The sequence below is a fragment of the Mya arenaria genome, chromosome 6 (assembly GCF_026914265.1).
Source record: "Mya arenaria isolate MELC-2E11 chromosome 6, ASM2691426v1".
Lineage (NCBI taxonomy): Eukaryota > Metazoa > Mollusca > Bivalvia > Myida > Myidae > Mya > Mya arenaria.
In genome coordinates, this window is record NC_069127.1 from 63,221,008 (window position 1) to 63,244,717 (window position 23,710).

A 23,710-nucleotide genomic window follows, 5' to 3' on the forward strand; every position below is an offset into this window, starting at 1 on the left:
GTAAATCGAACACGGAAAAGACATTTAAAGCCTGCTGCAAGATGTTCATCAATTGCAAAAACCGTTGTAAGAATTGTACGCATAGTTCCATGACTATTGTTTTTACATTATATATATCCCGAGTAAGGTGTTACATACATGTATGACTGTCCTACATACTCAGTTAATTAATTTTAATGATATGTTTTTATAACCTTTGATACAAATTGATGTATTGTTCGGCATTGATGTTATAATTAATGTATTATATTCATGTTTCTTTATGTTTTCGTAAAACATTTTAATACGTACCCTTTTTAAATAACGTAAATTTATGTTTACGTTTTAATTCTAAGCATTTATGTGTGTGTGCGTGTGTATGTTCTTTCAGAAGGCCACATTGTAAATAAGTTGTGTGTTATGTTTGTTTATAATACGATGCCTATGTCTTAATGTGTTACCTTCATTAAATAAAGTCACTATTATTATTATTATTATTTTTATTATTATTATTATTATTATTATTATTATTATTATTATTATTATTATTATTATTATTTTTATTATTATTATTATTATTATTATTATTATTATTATTATTATTATTATTATTATAAAGTATCTGTTTTGAATATCACAAAAATACTTAATAAGTCAAATCTCAATCGCAACTCACTTTACCACTTTACAGATAAAGGTTGACATATTATAATTTTAAAGGAAACATCATTTAACATTGGTTTAACATGATACCAGTGCAAAGGAAATGTTATAACAAAAATCACATTCGAAATCAGCCAAATTCCACACATAGAACATGTTGAGAATTGTGGTTTTCGTTCTAGTGTATACAGTTTAGTTTTTCAATTTTTAATATAGAGCTCGGCATTCTGAACACTAATTATGCTCTCAGATGTACAGTAAAGAAGCGTATCACCAAGCTGCACTTGTATTATATTATGATTATAGAAGCATTTGCGCTTGGCTGCCTTTAAAACATAACATGGTTTTGTATAAACCCCCCAAAAAAAATCTTAGCTGGAAACTAGCTGGAATCCAAATTTTCCCCAAATGTTCATACAAAACAATAAACATGTATAATGTATTCCAGATTAGAAAGCACTTCAGAACAATTATTTTCCAGAGGAGAAGGTTTTCATAAGATAAACTTGTGTCAATTGCAGGTTCCACTAAACCATGTTGATCTAAATTTAAGTATTGTTCAATATTTAGTTTTACTGGAAGTTACTGTCTTATATCCTCTAACACGAGCATTTACGCATGAGTCAACGGTTATCAGCAAGGTAATTAAATGACGAATGTCCATAATTTCTGTCCACTTATCTTATTAACTGCCTACTTGTCGAACGCATCATAATGTTAGTTACTTTATCTTTCAACAGGGTATATTTTATTTATTCTAAACTATTCACACGTGTTTTCTTTCTACGTTAGAAATCTCGAGTGTTCAATTTCTTCATTTCAGTGTGTGTTGAAATATGTTGCTAAATAGTTCCAGTATTTACGTCAGTGTTAACATTTACCACAACCGATTACAACATATGTCGTGAAAGACAAGTTATAAATGATGTATTACTTGAGTAATGATATAAATCGGCTGTGGTTTATAAAATCCTAGTTGAACGTATATTTTGATAGTATGCTCAGTGGAAAAACTGATTGATTGGTAGACTAAAGCATAAGAGTATTATACAATTGGCTAGAGTTTTTTATCAATGAACAGACGTGCGTGGTTGTCAATGCAGTTTGATGATGGAATAGCCTTATCTATTGTAGTACCGAATGTGCTACTTATCGGAAATAAAATAACACTCAACAATGCAATTTTGTCGACATCTCAGATAAGGAATATTTTATAACGTCAACCCTAAAAGCTTTTTGTAGCTGTTTTAGATTGCATTTATGTAAATTCCTTAATGTTCGACGATCATTTGAAAGTAATCGGAAATAGCTTTTGGATTAGGAACCTATATAATTGAAGTTTCATTTCCAGCCATCTAACTAATGAACGTTTATACCAAAAAACATAATGCTCTTGTAGTGTAAATACCAAGTCTTAAAACTTTTCTCTTGAAGATTGAAAAACTAGTCACTGTTTGTTTTACCAATAATATCAGCAAAAGTAAGGCTGCTTTTTATTTAGTACCTAAGATAAAATTTGTGTTTCGGAAGAACCACGGTACTAATAGTCGTCCAGTTCGGCAATAACAGTCTTGATTATTCAGCAGTGAAACTTCTGCTTCAAAAATATCCTATTTTCAAGAAAAATTGAAATGACTATGACTATTTTTGAAACCAAAGGACCAGAAATGAGTAGCTGCAATGTGCCCATGGATAAGTAAAGCTGGCGGAAATGACGTATTTCTCTGTTTAGTATGTTGTCCCCAAGATTTTGAGATATCGGTTTATTCATATGCGCACATTGTGCCAACTTCAACTAAACCGTGTTTATCTTTAGTTGAACATTTTCCAAGATTTAGTCAGATTTAACCTGTATACAATACTTATGTGAAAAACTACAGAAACAAGCTCAGTAGCCAAAACATAAACCCAAGCCTTAATGTAATATAATGTAGCCAATTCACGATGAAAAATAATTATTAATATACACTCCGTTTTAATATTGCAAAAGAAAAACTTATGACTGGAAATAACTGCAACTTTAATGTACAGCGTTGGAGCATGTCAAAACACAGTATAAGCCCAGACAACTAAATTACGACAGGACCTAGTTTTAACACTTCATTTCAATATATATTCCTTACAAAGTTCGTCCTATACATTGATGTCAAAATATGTCACTGAATTTATACGTAGAGTCAACTTTTACTCAAAACGATATCGTGAAACAAACTGAATCTAATGAAGTTGTAATTAACTGTGGATATAAGTTTGCGGGGAGAAATTACTTATTGTGAAATATTCGCAACTCAACTTCCATTCTTTAAATGAACTGCCTTTCGGCAATTGTGATTATTTCCCGATAAACGCAATATTTTCGAATATGTTCGGATCGCAAATCATCGCATAACAATATACATGTAAATTGTATATTTTCTATCATGTTATTGTTTTTAGTTTGTCAGCAGGCCAAAGAATTTGGCATATGCTTGCTTCCATCACTTAGCATATATCTTAGTGATCTCCTGTTTTGCTGGCTGTTCTGAGACCTTCGTGTATCCTCGTGTCACCCTGAAATCTTTAAATAAAGATAATTATTGTGTATGTCATTTGTATGTGCTGTATTGTGACGTCATGTTTCTCTCAACTATTAATCTTTGTGCCTCAAAATATCGTTAATTGTTTTAGTTACTACACTTGTCTCAATAGTTTGTTTAAATTGTAGTGTTGGTACAAAAACAGAAGGGCCAGTTCGGAATTGCTGGAAAGTAAACAGACCTGTCTGCTCTAAGAAAAGTGTATGTTTATATTTCAACTAGCAGTATAAATGGTAGTATGATCGCATAGACCCTTACTAGAAATAAAATAACGCTAGTTATGCTAGACATAGTATCTGTCATTTTGAATGTCCAAAAGAAGCAGTTGTAAATTGCAGGTAAACATGTTATCCCTCGCCGATCACTTGAGAAGTAATCGGAAAGAGTTTTTGATGGACATCCGATTGATAGAAGAAGCATTTCCTGCAATCCAACTAATGAGCACTTAGACCGAGACAAAAACCCATTTCTTTTTTGTAAATATGGAATCTTTCAAAACGCACTCACATAGCGGTAAACATTACAATCTAACGACAGGGACATGTCTATACACCAAACATTGAACACAGACCCTGCTTAAAGGCACACTACTATGAATTTACAGACACTAAACGAGAGATACACCAAGTATTAAAACACACACATACCATACAGGCATCAACATATCTTAATAAAAACCCTCACCCTCGCATGATATAAGAAACAGGAATGTATTTGTTTCAAAAACGAAAACGAAATCATTTTTATGCCATTCTTACATGCACACTATCGAAGCTGGTTGACGCCAATTATTCCCTCGAGCATTAACTAGTTGCATATAAGTTCAGCCATTTGATTTGTTTTGGAATTTAATCGTTCAATGATTCATTTACACTGAAAGATGCACAACAAGCAGATTCTACATTTGCATAATTATCAGATCGGTTTAATTTAGCCCTTGCAGTTAACGGTTAACATGCGCTGAAAACACGAATATATAGCCATCTACAAACTGCTAACGATGTTTTTGTAATGATATTTATTTCAAATAAAGTGTGTGCCGATGTTTGATAAATGTGATTGTTTAAAGCACCGTAACAAAATGTGTTTTAAACTTTCTCGTAAAACTTGTATCATAGCGTCAATGCTTTAAGTCATCGTATTAAGAAGACGTTTATTTGATGATAATTATAAAGCAAGAACCTTGCACTCTAGTTGTACAGCTTTAAACTCTGAATTTACGAAACACTGTAAGGTTACAAAAATACTAAAGCTTATCAACGTTTCACATAGATGATTTACGTAATATACGTCAACTACTAAGTTTCCTCAGTCACGCAGTGTTCCAGGATAGTAGCTCTGTTCTATAAGGCACACCATGGAAGTGGGTTGTCGTTCCGTAATTATTTCACTGCAGAACAGGCGTAAAATTGATGGTTGCTGCAAGATTAGTTAGCGAATGACAAATGATTGAAATTCAGAACGGTGTAATTAAACAAGAAATATGTATTTGCTTTCATACACATATGTTTAACTATGATCTCGAAAGGAAAATTCTCAATCTGTATTGATAGCATTTCAACAACAGTCTCAGTTTGACTGTCACTCCTCAATCACGAAAGGAAATGTAACACCGTCAATATGCCCTAGCATCGACGAACTTGGCACACTCTTTCTCAAAAATCATTCAGGGGTATTAAACGATAAATAAACGGAAACAAAACAAATACGGTTGACGAAGTTATACCTGCATGTTAAATAGACGGAAAAAAGATGCGAATGTTCATATGTCCACGTTCATGAGAATTAGAATCATTTAATACCATGACAATGTTTGTGTGACCTTCAAAACTGATCATTCTCGATGTTCCTAGAAAACTCGGAACAATTTGATCCTTAAATCGCTAGCTTACCAATAGTCTCCTATAATATAATCAATTTATTTTTGCGTGCTAACTTGTATAGAACCTCAACATAATTAATTTCGTACACATGTTGTGCTATACGTCTATTAGAAATGCATAATTTGTAATATTATTTGTTGTTTTACAAATGACGAGTGTCATATATTTACGTGTTCCTGTAACATGTACCTTCTTATGTCTCTATGTGTATTTAACGAAGAAAAACAAGAATTTGCTGCACCGTTAGTGAACTGTTTAGAGTAGATACGCATCCAATATATCTCTTTTCAGGATTGTTATCACAATTATTGACGTGTATAAAACTATTATAAAAAAATATAATTCCTAATGTCTGGAAGGGCCTTGAACGATGCGCCTCTAATCAGGATTACCATTTGGCTACTGGGCTTGACCCTGTAATTGCAATTGTAGTATCATTCTAATAACATTTGAGGAAAATCCTTTGCCAGAAACCGTAAGACATTATGAGAATTCTTTTATGGTTAACCAATTTCAGACGACTGCTGGAAATGAAATTATATGTCTGGGATGGACTTCCTCAGAAGCATCAGAAAAAGATCAGCCTTTAGGGATTCTAGTAATTGTAGGAACACATTTAAATGAGAATGTAATAGGATTGGCGATACCTAATTATAATAATTAAACACTGTCAGCGAATGATAGCGGGGATGTAACAAGGTAGGCTGTTGATAAATAGTAGAGATAATTACTTTGTAGAATTTATGAGAAACTATTTAATGATAAATCTGCATTTACCGATCTTTTTCTCGTCGAGTTATTACTGGACAAATATAACACGATTTGTTGCATTTTTGTAACATTGTTTAAGATGTATTTGACGTATTGGATATTGTTTCACATTTCTCTCGTGTTCAGTTTTATCATTAATTTCTTGACAGCAGATACATCAAAATTAAGGTTGAAACCTCATGGTGATGGTCCTCGAAATCGAAGCCTACCTTCAGCAATTATGCAGTTACTTTCAAATAAAATGAAACCTCTGTTGGACTTGTAGCCTTTTTTGTGAGCACAAATAACATTTCAGATGTTTAAGGTATAAAACAAATGCAATATGAAAATTAATTAAAAGTTGCACAGATATTGTTGCACAATTGGATTAATGTATGAGTTCCGATGGTTGACTTTTGAGATTTATCAGTAAAACAAAAATTAACTGTTTCCAACAGTGAAATAATAATTAGATATTGTTTGCAGTTCTGATTTTTTGCCCGCTCTCATTTCCAAATTAAACATATTCGCAACGACAACGTTTCCAAATGATGTTACGTGCGCGTAGTTTGGCGCGTTTTTCTTATCAAATGCAATTTATTTAGTTTTATTATAGACAATTAATAAATTACAATACTGTTTGTTTCAGTGTAAGATTGTAATAAATTTACACCGTGAACACCAAATGTGATTATTTTGATGACATTGTGGTGCTCACTCGGCGAAATAAAAAACGCAATCATACACCACTTAAACAAACAAATATCCTCTGTGTCTTGAATTTCGTTTTGGCTGTTTACTGTACATGACTTAATTGATGATTTGCATCTTACATTGATTAGATAAATATACAACTTATCATATTAATACACAAGCAAAATATGCTCTAATAAAAGCGCTCTCATTTGAACAAAGATCTTTTATGTATGGCATATACATATTTACCCAACTGTATCGCTCTTTATGTAGTTCTAACTTCTGAGGCCATTTAGAGTACTAAAAACTACAAATGTGTAAAAACATTTGATATGATTTTGTCTGACGTTTTTGTTTTTGAAGTAAAAGAGTTATTCGAAGGAAAAAAACAACAAATCCTTTACATACGAACAAATTTGACATATTAAGAAAAGCATTGAGAACCCTTGAGAATTTCTTACTTTTCCTTGCGCAAGATGTATTCAAAAGTTCATAAACAATGACACTTAAGCCAACAGTTTAACTCACTTTTGTAAATTTCCTTAAAGTTATTTCAAATAGGTTGACTAAATGTTTCTGCCAATATCATAAAACAAGTTATTTAGCTCAAAACAGCAAGGAATTAAAAACTTGATGTGAACGAATAACTGTCCTTATTATTTCATTAAGAAATGACTTAAACGATATCTAAAATGTTTAAATTCTAGAAATCCATGTTTGTTAAACATCTTTGTTTGCAGTTACATGGCTCAGATTCTTTAATGAGTCGGTTGGAAGGTGTAATGTCTATGCAGTTCAATCGAGTCAGTCGTTTAGCTATTATTGGGGTGTTTATTACAGTTTTCCATCCGTCCGTTCTTCAACAATGGTAAACATTTTCTACAGCATTAAGTGTATGTAGTTCCCAACAGTGATTAAATCTACGTTGAATAAATTTGGTTTGTAGATGGAGGGCGATAACTAAATTTAGTCAATTGATGGTTAGTGAAATGATAGAAAATTTAATAAATAAATGCAAAAAAATTCTAAGCCCTTTCCGAATTAAAACATCAAGCTTTGTAAAGGCGCAAGAAAACGTGTGCACGAATGATACCAAGTACCACAATCATTATATTGTTTGCAACATAAGGTAAGTTACAGAAATCCGAATCTGTATATATGATCTCATGTAAATAATAATAATAGTAATTGGGCTTTAATATCATTACATTCTGATAACCTTTCGAGAAGGAAATGAGCATTTCAAATCATAGTCATCTCTAAATATAATCCCACAAATTGAATGTAAATACAAGACGAAGCATTATAAAACTGTTCATAATGTTTTGCAAGTCTGATAAATGATGTGTGTGCCGAATCACACTCATACATCTAGCAAGTCCATTGATTTATTAGAAAAATGGGAAATATACCTCCAGTGACCGCTAAGTCAGAGAAGGTAATTCTTTACTTTCCTAAACTACTTTGGAAATGATACTTAATCGAGACAGAGCGCTTAAGGTGGTGATTTATTGGACGTTTTATTTTTCGGCCAAGATATAACATGTGTTTGCTATTTAAACCAATTTATTCTGGTCTTCCACATCATTTCTCATTTTCGTGCATTGATCTTTAGCCAAGCGCTCTATTCATTCCGTGCACGATAGGAATTATCAGCAGTAAGCTCCTACAGAAAGTCACCGCCTGCAGTTCACGTGTGTTAATGAGTACTTAACCGTAATATTTGTCTCATTCTTGACTTGTTATGTGGCAGTTATTGGATCAGTTGGTACAAGTTTTGAGGGCCCTTGAAGAAATTGGCACAATAATATCATTTGTCCATGTCTCCTCGTATCGGTCCAGCTGATCATACATGCAGAGGCTTCTTGTAACATGTTTTATAGATTTGACAGATATACTTAAGTACAACATTTATAGATAATAAGCAAAAATGCAAGCTCTGGAATATCTATACATGTATATAAAAGGCACTCGGTGAAGCTATCCAGGGGCCGTATTCATAAATCATCTCAAGTCATTTCCTAACTTAAGTCGATTTCTTAAATCTTTCATGGTTAATTTAAAAATAATGTATAAGTGTTTGTAACATTAAAGTATGTTTCTCTCAATAAGGTCAATGACAATAATGTATTTGGGATATTATTTTTATTTCATATGACTAGAGATACTACAATTAGGAAAGTGACTTAAGTTAAGAGATGTCTTAATACGTTTTATGAATACCGCCCCAGCATACAACATAATTATTGTGTATAGTATACATCTTACACATCTGAAAGAAATATTACTGTATTCATTATATTTGCTTAATAAGTGTGCACTTTTCCTTGGTATATTTATTAAGTTTAAAAACCACTGTTGATCATTCCGTTTCGAAAGCCCAGATGACGCTCATCACTGTTGCATAACATCTTCATATGAACCTGGAGCCTATATTTCAATAACTTGTTAACGCTCTACTACATCATGCATACTGTGTATTATTAAGATGATGTGTACCGTGAATATCACAAATAGCTTAAATTTAGCTGATAATTTTGTTCGTTTCTTGACCAAATAACTAGATTAAATTATATAAGGGGAGCTGCTCACACAATATCTACATAGTTAGCAATGCAAAGTGGAAAATAACCAAGTCTACCAAGCAAGGTAAAGCTGAAGCTTGAAAATTTGTTAGCATTAATAAAATTAATGTTAAAAATATTCAATAAAAATATCTTATATTAATATAGAAATATTAATACAAATCCTTTAAACAAATACGTTTTCTATTTATTGGCTTATATCATCAGTTATTGAATACGGCCTCTGATTAGTCATAATAACTCGGTTGAAGTTGTGTTTCAAATGTTTATGCAATATGAGATAAATCAAACACGATTAGTAAATTGCGCTATGGAATTGTAGTGCAGAACAGTAATGGAATGTCTACATGCCTTTTGCCAGTGGTAAATTGATAATGGGTTCATGTATTAATACAGAGAACAAATTGAGTTGTACCATTTTGCAAATGCATTATTATATTTGATATCCTATCAGTGGTATTATCTTATACTTAATATATTTTTAGGTGAATTCGTGCATTAGTATTTTTTGCGTTCCTATTAATACACACAACAAAATGCAATTAATGAATATGATACGCATTTAAAGCCCACGATGGTAGTGGTGTATCATCATTATTAACTTCTAGTGACCACGTTTGCAAACAGCTTACTAGTATTATTCAGACATATTTGATATAAATGTCGATCTAAACTCATTTTAAAACATTACATCAATTATTATTAAAATCAAATATGCTTTTTTACTCTTTTTAAAAGCCTCTTCCTTCATAGAATGTTGATTTAGTACAATGGCGACGATTTCAAAGGAAAATTATTCTACAGCAAAATATATGAATGAGTAAAACTCATAGTTTTTAACAATTACTCATGTTTTTCCTCTAGAATATTTTTTATTTTAAATATTGACAAACGGCTTTTTTCAACAAGTTCTATCAGAATATAGGCTTTTGCATAGAAAGAAAAATAAAATAAAAGATTTTAAATCATGATGTTGTGGTAAAATGAGTTAAGATTGTTACTAAGATTTCATTTAAGTATTTTTGTGTTTTGGGGGCCTTTTTGTTTTATCAGCCAGTGACTCCTGTTACATATTTCTGAAAGGTATATATGTATATATTTATAATATAATTTTTCTCTAGCTTACACGCCTTTTTGATTGGATACCAATGATTCGAGGAATGGTTGATATTATTTGATTCTAGTCATTAGAAGATAATTAATATTATAATTTTTGTATAAACTTTTAATCGGCTTTCTAATGCAATAAAAAAAACCTAACAAACTTCAAAAACATCACAACGATTCAGTATGTCCTAGTTCCTAACGCCGGTTTTATCTCAAGACAAAAACCTACAACACTAAACAAAAGTTTCAGACCAAAAGTTGTCAGTATATAACTTCAATAGTTGCAGTGACAGTTTTCATGTCTCTATCTATAATGAGGGTAGGACTGTACTTACTGGAATGCCTTCTTTGTCTCTCAGTTCACCGCAAAACCTCAAGTTCTTTTACACCAACTGAGTTTCCTTTAAACTCTTCAAAGCCTTAATAACAGTACACCGCAGCGCTCTGAAAACCTTATTCAAAATGTGCTGACTGTGGCATAAACCCCCTTGTCTTTGTAATGTCTGAGTATAAACACGTTAAGTGTTCAGGAACTGACTTCTAACGTCAACACACAGGATTGTCCAGAAACCCAAAAGGTGAGAACTAAGAACGATCCATCCTTGTGAATTAACTGACACTTCGTTCAACAACATACTTTAGCCCCTCAACGTCAACACAGAGACGGTAACAGAAAGATACAATGTGACAACTATAATATAACTTAATGAGTGAGTTTCAATGTTGTCCCAGCAATGTGAACTGCCTACTGTCCAATTTCAGAATATCGCTTTTAAATGTTTCAGCGGCCCTAGCCAGACTGAATGATATGGAGCGCAAAATAGTATTTGTATCAGTGCATAAAATCATGGGTAATTTAATAAGGGGATGAAGTTGCGGCTATAGCATGGCATGTTGAATACTTACGTAGTTATTCTAATGTCCATCGTTATTATGATTTAGTCCGTTTCTACGGCAAATATTAACAAAACGTTTTGTTTATTTTCTTTCGAATAAATCAATACCCCTTTAAACAAATGCGTTCAATCCTTATGTTTGTGAAAAGTGACTAAATTCACTACAATAAACCTCTGAATTGATTAAAAAAAATCTCCCTTTTTATTACAGCAAATGAATACAAATTACCTTGAGAAGCAAAAGTGAGGCGTTCACATTACACTATTTATAGTCCAACCTCAAGTCGTTACGTGCTCCAACAATCTGTAAGGCAACTTGTTTACCCAGTGCCATTAAAACGGGTTTATGTTTAAACTTTTTGCTACTGAGCTTGTTTCTGTAGTTTTTCACATAGGTATTGTTCTTGCGACTAAGGTCCATGCTGCAGTTACTTCCTTTTCTATACAGTAAAGCTGCCATCTCGCATGTAACTATTTACTTGACTGACAACAATTTTAATTTCGAATCATGGTATAACTTTAAGATATTATATTTATTGATGAACTGCATTTGCGTTTGGTAGCCTTTAAAAAATAACACCATTTCGTGTAAAAAGAAGAATTCTTTTTCTGTGAAATGGTTTAGAGACACAAGGCTAAATGCTTAAACATCCAAAACATGAAACACTTATAAAGTAGCAATGGTCTATACAAGCTTTATAGAATGTATATCTTCTCATTGTATTAATCCATAATATATTTCATACCACACTTAAAATACTAACACATTTTAAATAAAAGTTATGATGCATGCGCTTCTGTTTTACATGTTTTTTTATTGTTTCATTCTTACCAACATTTTAGTTTTGTGATATCCTTTGGGTATTTGTTGTTATCCAAATATATAAACATTTTCATACAACTTAAAAACATTTAACCTATTCAACTTATTTTTCAATTTACAGACAAACTACTATATTCTAAGCTATAAACATGATTCTGACGTATCCACTTTTCATACAGAACAAAAATACAAGTAATATTGTATGGTCCACTTCACTTTTTTCTACCACATGACTTACATTTATACTACAAGTTGTTACATTTCTGCTGCGAGTTTTAAATTTTCCGTCTCACTTGCATTGCTTATATTGGTATATACTTTAAGCTGGAAAATAATACAGACGGCAAAATGCAATTTATAAATTCGATACCCACGTAAAAACGTATGAAAATAACAAACTACACACCAAATGATGCAATTGCAAGAAAAAGAAAATTGTCAAATACTTACATAAAACTGATAAAGTGTGTGCAACGCATTGAATCTTAATTTCTGATGTACCACATCGCGAACGACTCACTTATAGTCCCTAATTTTGTTTTATTTTCCAATTAAAAGTTTACTAGGGTATGTCTTCTAAATAACTCTAAACGTATCGTCGGTGTATTTATCGAAACTCATCACGTGACTTTCACATGCTAAAAATACACACAACATGGCTTCCCAAAAGAACGGACAGCCAGAGTGTGGGACGACATGATTATTGAGGATATTCTTTAAATCATGTAAAATGTATTTTCGGCCACACACTAACTCGTATTGAGAATGCAAGAATACGTTCTAGGAAATACGTGTTTGCCGATTTTCGAACCGTATGGTGTCTAGGTCCTTTAAGTGAGCACGAACCTATACTGTTTACTGGTATTTTAAGACATCTGGTTCCAATAGCTCGAAAATACATAAAAAGACAAATCTCAATCCTCAATCGCAACTCACTTTACCAGTTCAAGATCAAGTTTAATATATTTAAAGTACAAAAATCGTAATACTGCCGTATCGCATAGCTCTTGATTATGATCCAACTCACTTGACTGACAACAACCAGAATGTCGAAATATATTTTTGTTTTAAACATAAACATATTGTTTTACATGTACTTAGATATGAAAACTCATTAATGTATTATCTTGAAAGAAACTTCATTTTAAATTTGTTTAGAAAGAAACCAATGCAAAGGAAATGTTATAACAGAAATCAAATTCGAAATCAGCCAAATTCCATCCATAGAACATGTTGAGAATTGGGGTTTTCTTTCTAGCGCATACAGTTTAGTTAGTTTTTTTAGTTCTTGATATAGAGCTCGGCATTCCGAACACTAATATGCTCTCAGATGTACAGTAAAGAAGCGTATCACCAACCTGCATTTGTATTTTATTATGATTATAGAACCATTTGCGCTTGGCTGCCTTTAAAACATAACATGGTTTTGTATAAACATAAACAAAATATTTAAGAAAAATGAGCTGAAATCCAGTTATTTTCCCCAAATGTTCATACTAAACAATATATTATGTATTCCAGATAAGAAATCACTTCAGAACAATATCTTGCCAGCGGAGAAGGTTTTCATTAGAGAACGTTGTGTCAAATGCAGGTTCCGCTAAACCATGTTGATCTAAGTTTAATTATTGTTCAATATTTAGTTTTACTGGAAGTTACTGACTTATATCCTCTAACACAAGCATTAACGTATGATTCAACGATTATGAGAAAGGTAATTAAATGACTTATGTCCATAATTCCTGTCCACTTATATTATCATTTACCTACTTGTCAAAAGCATCATCATATTAGTTACTTTATCTTTCAACAGGGTCTATTTAATTAATTCTAAAACTATTCACACGTGTTCTCTTTTTACGTAAGAAATCTCGAGTTTTCAATTTCTTCGTTTAAGAGCGTGTTGAAATATGTTTCTAAATAGTTACATTATTATCGCCAGTGTAAACATTAACCACATGTCGCGAAAGACAAGTTATTAATGATGTCGTTTTTGAGTAATGAGATATAAAATCGGCTGTGGTTTATAAAATCCTTGTTAAACGTATATATTGCTAGTATGCACAAAGAAAATTAAAACTATTTGATTGGTAATGTATTTTTGTATTATAATTTATATCATTTATTTCATATTGTAAAATACCGTCGCCAATAAGTTTTAATTGTTTTCTTTTTCATATGGGGGTTTCATTCTGCTCCCGATATAGAAAGGGTTTATTTGAAATTTTTAAAACAATTACTAAATGTTAGATGTCAAACAACTAATGCTACTGTTTATGGTGAACTTGGCAAAGTGCCATTATATGTTATACGCCAAGAGAATATATTGCAATATTGGTATAAGCTTGTAAATTCAAATGATAAACTGTTGTCTAGATGTTTTAGATATTGTTGTTCACTAAATATAAGCAGTTCATGGTATTCTGATGTTAAAAAATTGTTAAATGATTTAGGATTTAACTACCTATGGGATAATATGTCAGTCACTAAATTACAGTTGTCAAAAGTTATTGAAAGATTATATGATCAGCACATGCAGAAATGGTATGCGACTTTAAATGATTCGTCCAAACTTTGTACTTATAAAGATTACAAAACAAGATTTTGTTATGAAAAATATCTCGATAGTGTCACTAATGTTAACCATAGAGTATCTCTAAGTAGAGTGCGATGTTCAGCACACAAGTTAGCTATAGAAGAAGGCAGATATAGAAATAAACCAAGACATGATAGAAAATGCATATATTGCAATATGAATATGATTGAAGATGAATATCATTTTATTCTTGTATGTCCATTTTATAAAGATAGTAGACAAATGTGCTTACCACGATATTATTGTCACTGGCCAACCAAGAAAAAACTATGTAATTTGTTAAGTTTTGAAAATGCAGCATTATTAAGGAAACTTGCTAAATTTGTTTATATTGCCACTGAAAAGCGCAAAAGTGCTTTAATTTAATTATTGCTTATTAGTATTTGAATAGCTATATTTATATTTGTTCTTGAATTTATGCTCTTCTCATACAATATTAATGTCAATACTGTTTTATATTACCGCCGTGAATGTATATATATGCATTTGGCTACGAACATGTTAATGTTTATGCCTAATAAAAGTTCTGTTCTGTTCTGTTCTGTTCATATAGGACTAAAGCACATAATATTATAGTATTATACAATTGGCTTGAGTCTGTGATCAATGAACAGAGCTGCTTGATTGTCAATGCAGTTTGGTGATGAACTAGTCGTATTTATTGTAGTACCGAATGTGTTACTTATCGGAAATAAAATAACACTCAACTATTCAATTATGTCGACATCTCAGATAAGGAATATTTTATAACGTCAACCCTAAAAGCTTTTTGTAGCTGTTTTAGATTGCATTTATGTAAATTCCTTAATGTTCGACAATCATTTGAAAGTAATCGAAAATAGCTTTTGAATTAGGAACCTATATAATAGAAGTTACAATTCCAGCCACCTAACTAGTGAACGTTTATACCAAAGGAACAGGATGCCGTTGTAGTGCAAATACCATGTCTAAAACACCCCCAAAGTTTCAATTAATTGATTTAAAACAGGGGATGGGGTGGTTGGACTGCATCTCTATGTTTGACGGTCGAGTTGATTGGATATAACATAGTTGCTCTTGAATAATTATTGGCTGTTGCTTATAACAATCATGTCAGCCAAACTAAGGCTGCCTTTTTATGTACCTAGGATAAAGTTTGTGTTTCGGATGAACCACGGTACCAATAGTCGTCCAGTTCGACAATGACAGTCTCGACTTGATTATTCAGCAGTGAAACTTTTTCTAAACGAGATCCTATTTTCAAGAATAACTGAACTGGCGTTTTTGAAACGGAAGGACCAAAAATGAATACCTGCAATGTGCCTATGGATAAGATAAGTAGGCAAAAATGACGTATTTCTTTGTTTGGTATGTTGTCCCCAAGATTATGAGATATCGGAATATTCATATGCGTACATTAGGCCAAAGAAAACTGTGTTTATCTTAATTTGAGAGTTTTCCAAAATTGAGTAAGATTGTAAGAGTTTATGCCAATGTTCTTGCAATCAACAGACCTGAATTAATGTTAATAAATGTTTTAAATTTATTAAACTTCAGTATCAGTCGAGCCAATAAAACGATTTTAAAGCTGAAGCCAAACACTTTGCATACACTGCATTACAATTGTAATACGAAATTTATACAATTCTAACTTATATATAATGTAGCGAATGTACGAGGAAAACTATTTAATATACACTCCGCTATGATATTACAATAAAAAACACAATACTAAGAATAACTGCACCTTTGAATGTTTATCGTTGGTGCTTGTCAAAACACCCTTTACGCGTAGACAATGAAAGTACAACAGGGTCTAGTTTTAACACTGCTTTTTTACATATATTCCTTACAAAATTCGTCTATTACAGTTAATGTTAATATGTAAATGAATAAAACGTAGAGTAAACTTAAATTCAAAACGCATATCGTAAAACTAAAGGAATCTAATGAAATGGAATTGACGGTGGATGTAAGTTTGTAGGAAGAAATTTCTTATTGTGAAGATGATCACTGAACTCGAACGTATTTAAGGTTCAAAATACGATATGCCTCATGTGCATTAAAACAACAATATGATTATTTTCATACAATTAGATATATTCGCCTGCAATTAGTTTTTTTCCCCGAAGAAATATGCATATGTTTGCTTGCGTCATTTAGCATATATTTTGGTGATAACCTGTTTTGCTGGTTGTTCCAAAGCCTTCGTATGTCCTCTTGGAGCTCCGACATCTATGAATAAAGATAAGTATTGTGTATGCCATTTGTATGTGCTGTATTGTCGCGCCATGCGTCTTTGGTGTAACTTAGACATTTGTATATAATGTGTTGTTACGTAATGTAATTCACGGACATTTTTTCAATGCATTTAATCTTGTGCCGCTACATATCGTTAATTGTTTTAGTTACTTCGCGTGTCCCTGTAGTTTTTTTCCATTGTATTGGCGGTATCAGTAACAGTAGGGCCAGTTATGGATTGCTGATGAGTAAGCAGACCTGGTTTCTCTAAGAAAAGTGTGTGTTTACATTTCAATAAGCAACAATATTCGTTGAATGATCGAAGACACCCTTTCTTCTTGCTGTGGCCCATTTTTGACAGACTTGGATATACAGTGTCTGTCATTTCGAATGTCCTTAAACAGTGGTTGTAATTGCAGGTAAACGTTTTATACCTCGCCGATCATCACAGAAGTTATCGGAAGTAGTTCTTGATGGACAGTCGATTAATAGAAAAAAAAACATTTCCTGCAATCTAGCTAATGAACAATTAGAACGAGACAAACAGATCTTTATATTAACTTTTTCAAAACGTGCTTAAAAGGCGGTTAATATTACAGATGAAACTACAGGGACATGTCTATTAGCCAAACATATAACAAAGACCCTGGTTTTTTGAAAATTGTTTTCATGCCACTCTTACATGCACTGTATTGAAGCTGGTGGACGCCAATTATTCCTTCGAGCATAAACTATGTGTATATAAGTTCAATTATGTGATTTGTTTTTGAATTCAATCATTCACTTTCGCTAAAAGATACAAAATAAGTAGATTCTTCATCTGTATAATTATTATAAAAATGCAAATAGAACCACATTAATGACTCGATAAAATGAATATCCATTACTACGGAAACATCTTGTATTTTAGATATTGCGCATTACGAGATTACTGTATAAATGGAGATCCACGTAGACGTCATATTACTTCCAAATGCACCGTTTTTACCTGTTTACTTATTATCAGATCACTTCAATTTCGCTTTTGCAGATAGCGATACAAATGCACTGATAACACGAATGTAGCAATCTACAGTCTGCTTTATTGCTTAACATTTCTGTACTGAAATTGATTTCAAATAGACATTGAATGAGGATGGCAAAAGGTATGTATCGAATATCGATGAATCTGATTGTTCAATTGCAATTCACCATAACATAATCTGTTTTGACGCTTTTTAAGTGTTTTAAACGTTCTCGTAAAACTTGTATCATAGCGTCAATACTTGCTTGTTGGAGTAATCGTATTTAGGTGACTCTTGTTATGATTATTATAAAACAATAACCATTTTTATAGTAAATGTACAACCAGATTTTACGATAATCGGTAGGGTGACAAAAATTAAAAAAAACTATCAACGTTTTACAAAGACGATTTACGTGATAAACGTCAATCACTAAATGTCCTCAGTCATACAGTGTTCCAGGATAGTAGCCATGTCTTAAAGCACACCATGGAAGTGTTTTGTCGTTCCGTTATTTGAACATTGCATAGCAGGCGTAAAATTGATGGTCATTCTGCTGCAAGACTATTTAACGAATAACAAATGATTGGTATTCTCAACGATTTAATTATGCAAAACAATCGATGTACTTTCCTACGCATATTTTATTAAATATGATCTGGAAAGAAAGATCGCCAAATTTCACAAATAGCTTGTCAGCAACAGTCTTGGTTTGACTGTCAGTACTCAAGACTTGATGTAACACCGTCAATTTGGCGTAGCATCGACACAGTTGGTACTGTATTTCTAAATAATTAAGAAGTATTAAAGGATAAATGAACGGAACAAAATATACCCGGCTAACTATGTTATGATAACAGTTAAATTAAACGAAAGTACGAAAAAACGAAAATACGACATTGGTTTATATTAAAAATAAGAGATACCAATTTACACGTACACGAGACAATTGTCAATGTTCCTACGAAACTCGGAATCCCTTGATCCTTAGTTCGCTAGCTGGCTGTTAATCTCCAATTATACTTAAGTTTGTTATTTTTATTTTTATTTTTGTGTGCTCACTTTTATAGCTCTTCAACATGATTAATTTCGCACACGTGTTGTGTTATACGACTGCGTGATTTGTCTGCATACCTTAAAATAGAAATCCTACTTTTCATATTCGTAGAATTGTTATCACAATTATTGATATGTACACAAGTATTATGGAAATAATAATTCTTTATGTCTGGGAGGGCTTTGAACGGTGTGCCTCTATTCAGGATTACCATTTATTGTATGGCTACTGTGCTTGACCCTGTAATTGCAATTGTAGTATTACTCTTATAAAACTTGAGGAACATCCTTTGCCCGAAACCATGAGTCATTGCGAGCATGCTTTTATGGTTAACCAATTTTAGACGACTGCTGTAAGCGAAATTATATATATGGGATGGACTAAAAGGCCTCAGAAGAAATCGGCCTTTAGGGATTCTAGTAATTGTAGGAACATAGTTAAATGAGAATGTAATAGGATTGGCGATGCCTTATTAAAATAATAAAACACTGTCAGCGAATGATAGCGGGGATGTAGCAAGGAAGGTTGTTGATTAATGTTAGAGATAATTATTTTTTTGAATTTATGAGAGAGAAAAATCAGTGATAAATGTGCATATTTCGATCGTTTTCTCCTCGAGTTATTCTTGGAAAATTATACCGTGATCTGTTGAATTTTTGTACCATTGTTTACGCTATATTTGACGTAATGGAAATTGTTTCACGTTTCATTTTTATGCCCAAAGAAACATTCGCTTATGCTTGGTGTTTCATAATTCATTTCATGACAACAGAGACTTCAAAATGAAGGTTAAAACCTTATGGTGGAAGTCCTCGAAGTTAAGGCCTACTTTCAGCAATTATGCAGTTTCTCTCAAATGAAATGAAACCCCTGTTTCGTCTCGCAGTCTTTATTGTGAGCACACATGCTATTTCTGATGTTTAAAGCTGCACTCTCACAGATTGAACGTTTTGACAACTTTTTTTATTTCTTGTCTTGGAACGAGCCAATTTTTGCGAAAATCCATGAAAACCATTGATATAAGACTGCTGACAAAAGATCAGATCGCAGAGTTTCATATTTACGTCAAAATTCATTATTTATGCATTTTTCTTAAACCGTTAGTCCATAAAATATTATTTTCCGAACGGAAATATGAATATCTAAGATCTGATTTTTGTCAGCAGTCTTATATCACTGGTTTGCAGATATTTACGCAAAAAGTTGCCCTTTCCAAGACAAAAAGAAAAGTTGTAAAAAAAGGTAAATCTGTGAGAGTGCAGGCTTAAGGTATAAAACAAATGATAATTGGTACAAATTCGTGTAGAAATATATGCAAACTAATAAGGAAGGGTTATTGACACATATAAGTTAACGGATCCTGGATTTAACGATTGAGGGGTGAAACAAAGAGAGCGTAACCTTTTGTTTTTTTAATATGAAAATTCATGAAAAATTGCACTGATATCGTTGTTATATAAAACATTTGAATTATTATGTGCTTTCCGGTGGTAAACAGAGATTTATCAGTTAAACGTAAATGAAATTTCACTGTTTTAAACAGCAAAGAAATGCAAAGAAAGCGTTCGGCTTTTTGTCTCGCTCCCAGTTCCAAATTTAACTAATAAAAATACTGTTTGTTTCAGTGTAAGATTGCAATAAATTTACACCTTGAACACCAAATGTGATTATTTTGATGACAATTTGGTGCTCGGTGAAAGATAAAACAATCATACACTTCAACAAATAACTTTTCTCTGAATTGAATTTCCCTTTGGCTGCTTACTGTACCTGATGACTTACATCATACCATTATTAGATAAATATGCAACGTATCATTTTAATACACAAGCAAAATTGGTTCTTTTAAAAGTGCTCTCATGTGAACAAAGCTTTTATATGTATGGTATTCAAATATTTTCCCAACTATATTGCTGTTCATATAGAACCAATTACTGAGGCTATTAAGAGTATTGGAAACTACAAACTCTGTTTTTTACTTTTGCAGTTAAAGAGTTATTCAATGTGAAAAATACCAAATCCTTTGCATAGGAACAAATGTGACATATTAAGAAAAGCGGTGAGAACCCTTGAGAATTTCTTACATTCTCTTTGCGGTAAGATTTATTCAAAAGTTTATGGACAATGATATTTCAGCTAATAGTTTCAATCAAGTTGTATTTTTTTCCTTAAAGTTATTTCGAAAAGTTGACTAAATGTTTCTGTCTTTATTATACAACAAATAATTTAGCTAAAAACAATAAGGAATTAAAAATTTGATGTGAACGATACCTGTCCTCATCATTTCATTATGAAACTCCTCAGACGATATCTGAAATGCTTAATTTGGAAAAATCCATGTTTGTTTAATATTTTTCTTGCAGTTACCGGTCTTCGAGTTTCTTTAATGAGTCGGTAGGAAGGTATATGGGCCATGCAGTTCAGTAAAGACCGTCGTCTAGCTTTAATTTGGATGTATAGTTTTTCGTCCGTCTGTTCTGCAAAAAATGGTAAAATTTTTGTACAGTATTCAGCGTATGGAGTTTCCAGCAATGATAAATCTACGTTGATTAAAAATGGTACGTAGATGAAAGGCGATAACTGAATTTGGTCAAATGCTAGTAAGTATAATGATAGAAAATTTAATTAATAAATGCAAAAAATATCCTTTTCCGAATAAAGAAATGAAGCTTTATAAAGGCGCAAGAAAACGTGTTCAAGAATGATTCCAAGTACCAGAATCATTCTATTGTTTGCAACATAAGGTAAGTTATAGAAATGAGTATCTATATATATGATCTTATGTTAAAAAATAATAATGATCGTAATCGAGCTTTGATATCATTACTTTCTGATTACAATTCGAGAAGGAAATGAGCATTTAAAATAATAGACATCACTAAGTATAATCCCAAACCTTGAATGTAAATATATGACGAGGCATCATGAAACTGTTCATAATGTTTTGCGCGTCTAATAAATAATGCGTGTGCCGTATCACATACATCTACCGTTCCATTTATTTATTAGCAAAATGGAAAATAAACCCCGAGTGACCGCTTTGTCAGGAAAGGTAATTCTTCACGTTCCTAAACTACTTTGAAAATGATAGTTAATCAAACTAAAGCACTTTAGGTGTTGATTTATTGGACGTCTTATTTTCCGGTCAAAGGATAACATGTGTTTCCTATTTAAACCAATTTATGCTGGTCATTCCACATCATTTCTCATTTTGGTGCACTGATCTAAAGCCAAGCGCCCTATTAATTCCGTGCACGATAGGAATTATCAGCAGAAGCCTCCTACAGAAAGTCACCGCATGCAACGCACGTGTGTTAATGAGAACTTAACCGTACTGTTTGTCGCTAAAACGTACGGTTACTTTCTTGACTTTTTATGTGGCGGGTATTTGATCATTTGATGGGAGTTTTGTGGGCCCTTGAAGAAATTGGTACAAATATATCATTTGTCCATGACTTTTCATACCGGCTCAGCTGATCATACTTGCAGAGGCTTCTTGTAACATGCTTTAAGGATTTGAAAGGTATATTTAAGTCCAACATTTATAGAGAATAAGCAAGAATTCAAGCTGTGGGATATGCATACATGCATATAAAAAACGCTCGGTCAAGCTATCCAACAAGGTAAAGCTTTGAATTTATTAAGCAAAACATGATTAATGTGTATAGTATACATCTGAAACAAATATTTTATTATTGTTTTCGATTTATAAGCTCAATACTTGCACTTGTCTTTGGTATAAGATAAAAAGCAACTGTTCATTATTCGGTGTCGAAAGCGCAGATGACGCTCATCACTCTCGTATCAACCTGGAGCCTGGATTTCAACAATTTGGTAACGCTCTACTACATTATGCATAATAGGTATTATTAATACGATGTGTACCGTGAATATAAAAACTTAAGCAGTGATCATTCATTGACGTAAAGACGATCAAATGCATTATGTATGATATAAAGCTTGAATTAACTTATTAATTATGATCGTTCCTTGTGTAACCTTCTTCAACATATTATATAGGAGGTGGGGGAGGGGGGGGGGTGGTTTGGGTGTAGTGGGGTGCTCGCACAATATCTAAACTGTTTGCAAAGTAAAATGGAAAATTACAAAGTAGACCCAGCAAAGGTACAGCTAAAGGTTAGTTAGTTAGAATGAATAAAATTAATGTTAAAAGTATTGAATACAAATATTTGGGAAATAATTATTCCAATCTTTTAAACAATATAAGTTCATTTTTATTTATTTACTAATACCATAAGTTATTGAATACGGCCTCTGATTACTCATAATGCGAAATCGTTTAAAGTTGTGTTTCAACTGTGTTTGCAATATGATATCAATCAAACACGATTTGTAGTTTGCGCAATTGAATTATCGTCAAGAACATTAATGGAATGTCTACATGTATTTTGCCACTGGTAAATTGGTAATGGTTTGATGAATTAATACAGAGATCAAATTGAGTTGTTTCAATTTGCAAATGCATTGTTATATTTGATATCCCATAATTGGTATTATCTTATACTTTAAATCGTTTTTTGGGGGAACGAATGCATTTGCATTTAGTGCGTTCATGTAAATGCACACCGAAAAATGCAATTAATGAATATGATACGCATTAAAGCCCACGATGATAGTGGTGAATCAACATTACTCTCTGCTGTACAACGTCACTTAGAACTCATTCATGTTTCAACATTTGATAGGGTATGTCTACCCAGTTAGTTGAAACATATCGTCGGTATTTTATCGACACTCATCACGGGAGTTTCACATACTAAATATACACACAACATGGCTTTCCAAAAGGACGAACAGTGCAAGGAAGCGGAAAACTGCTACCAAGCAATGTATACACAAAGCCCGACAGATTAA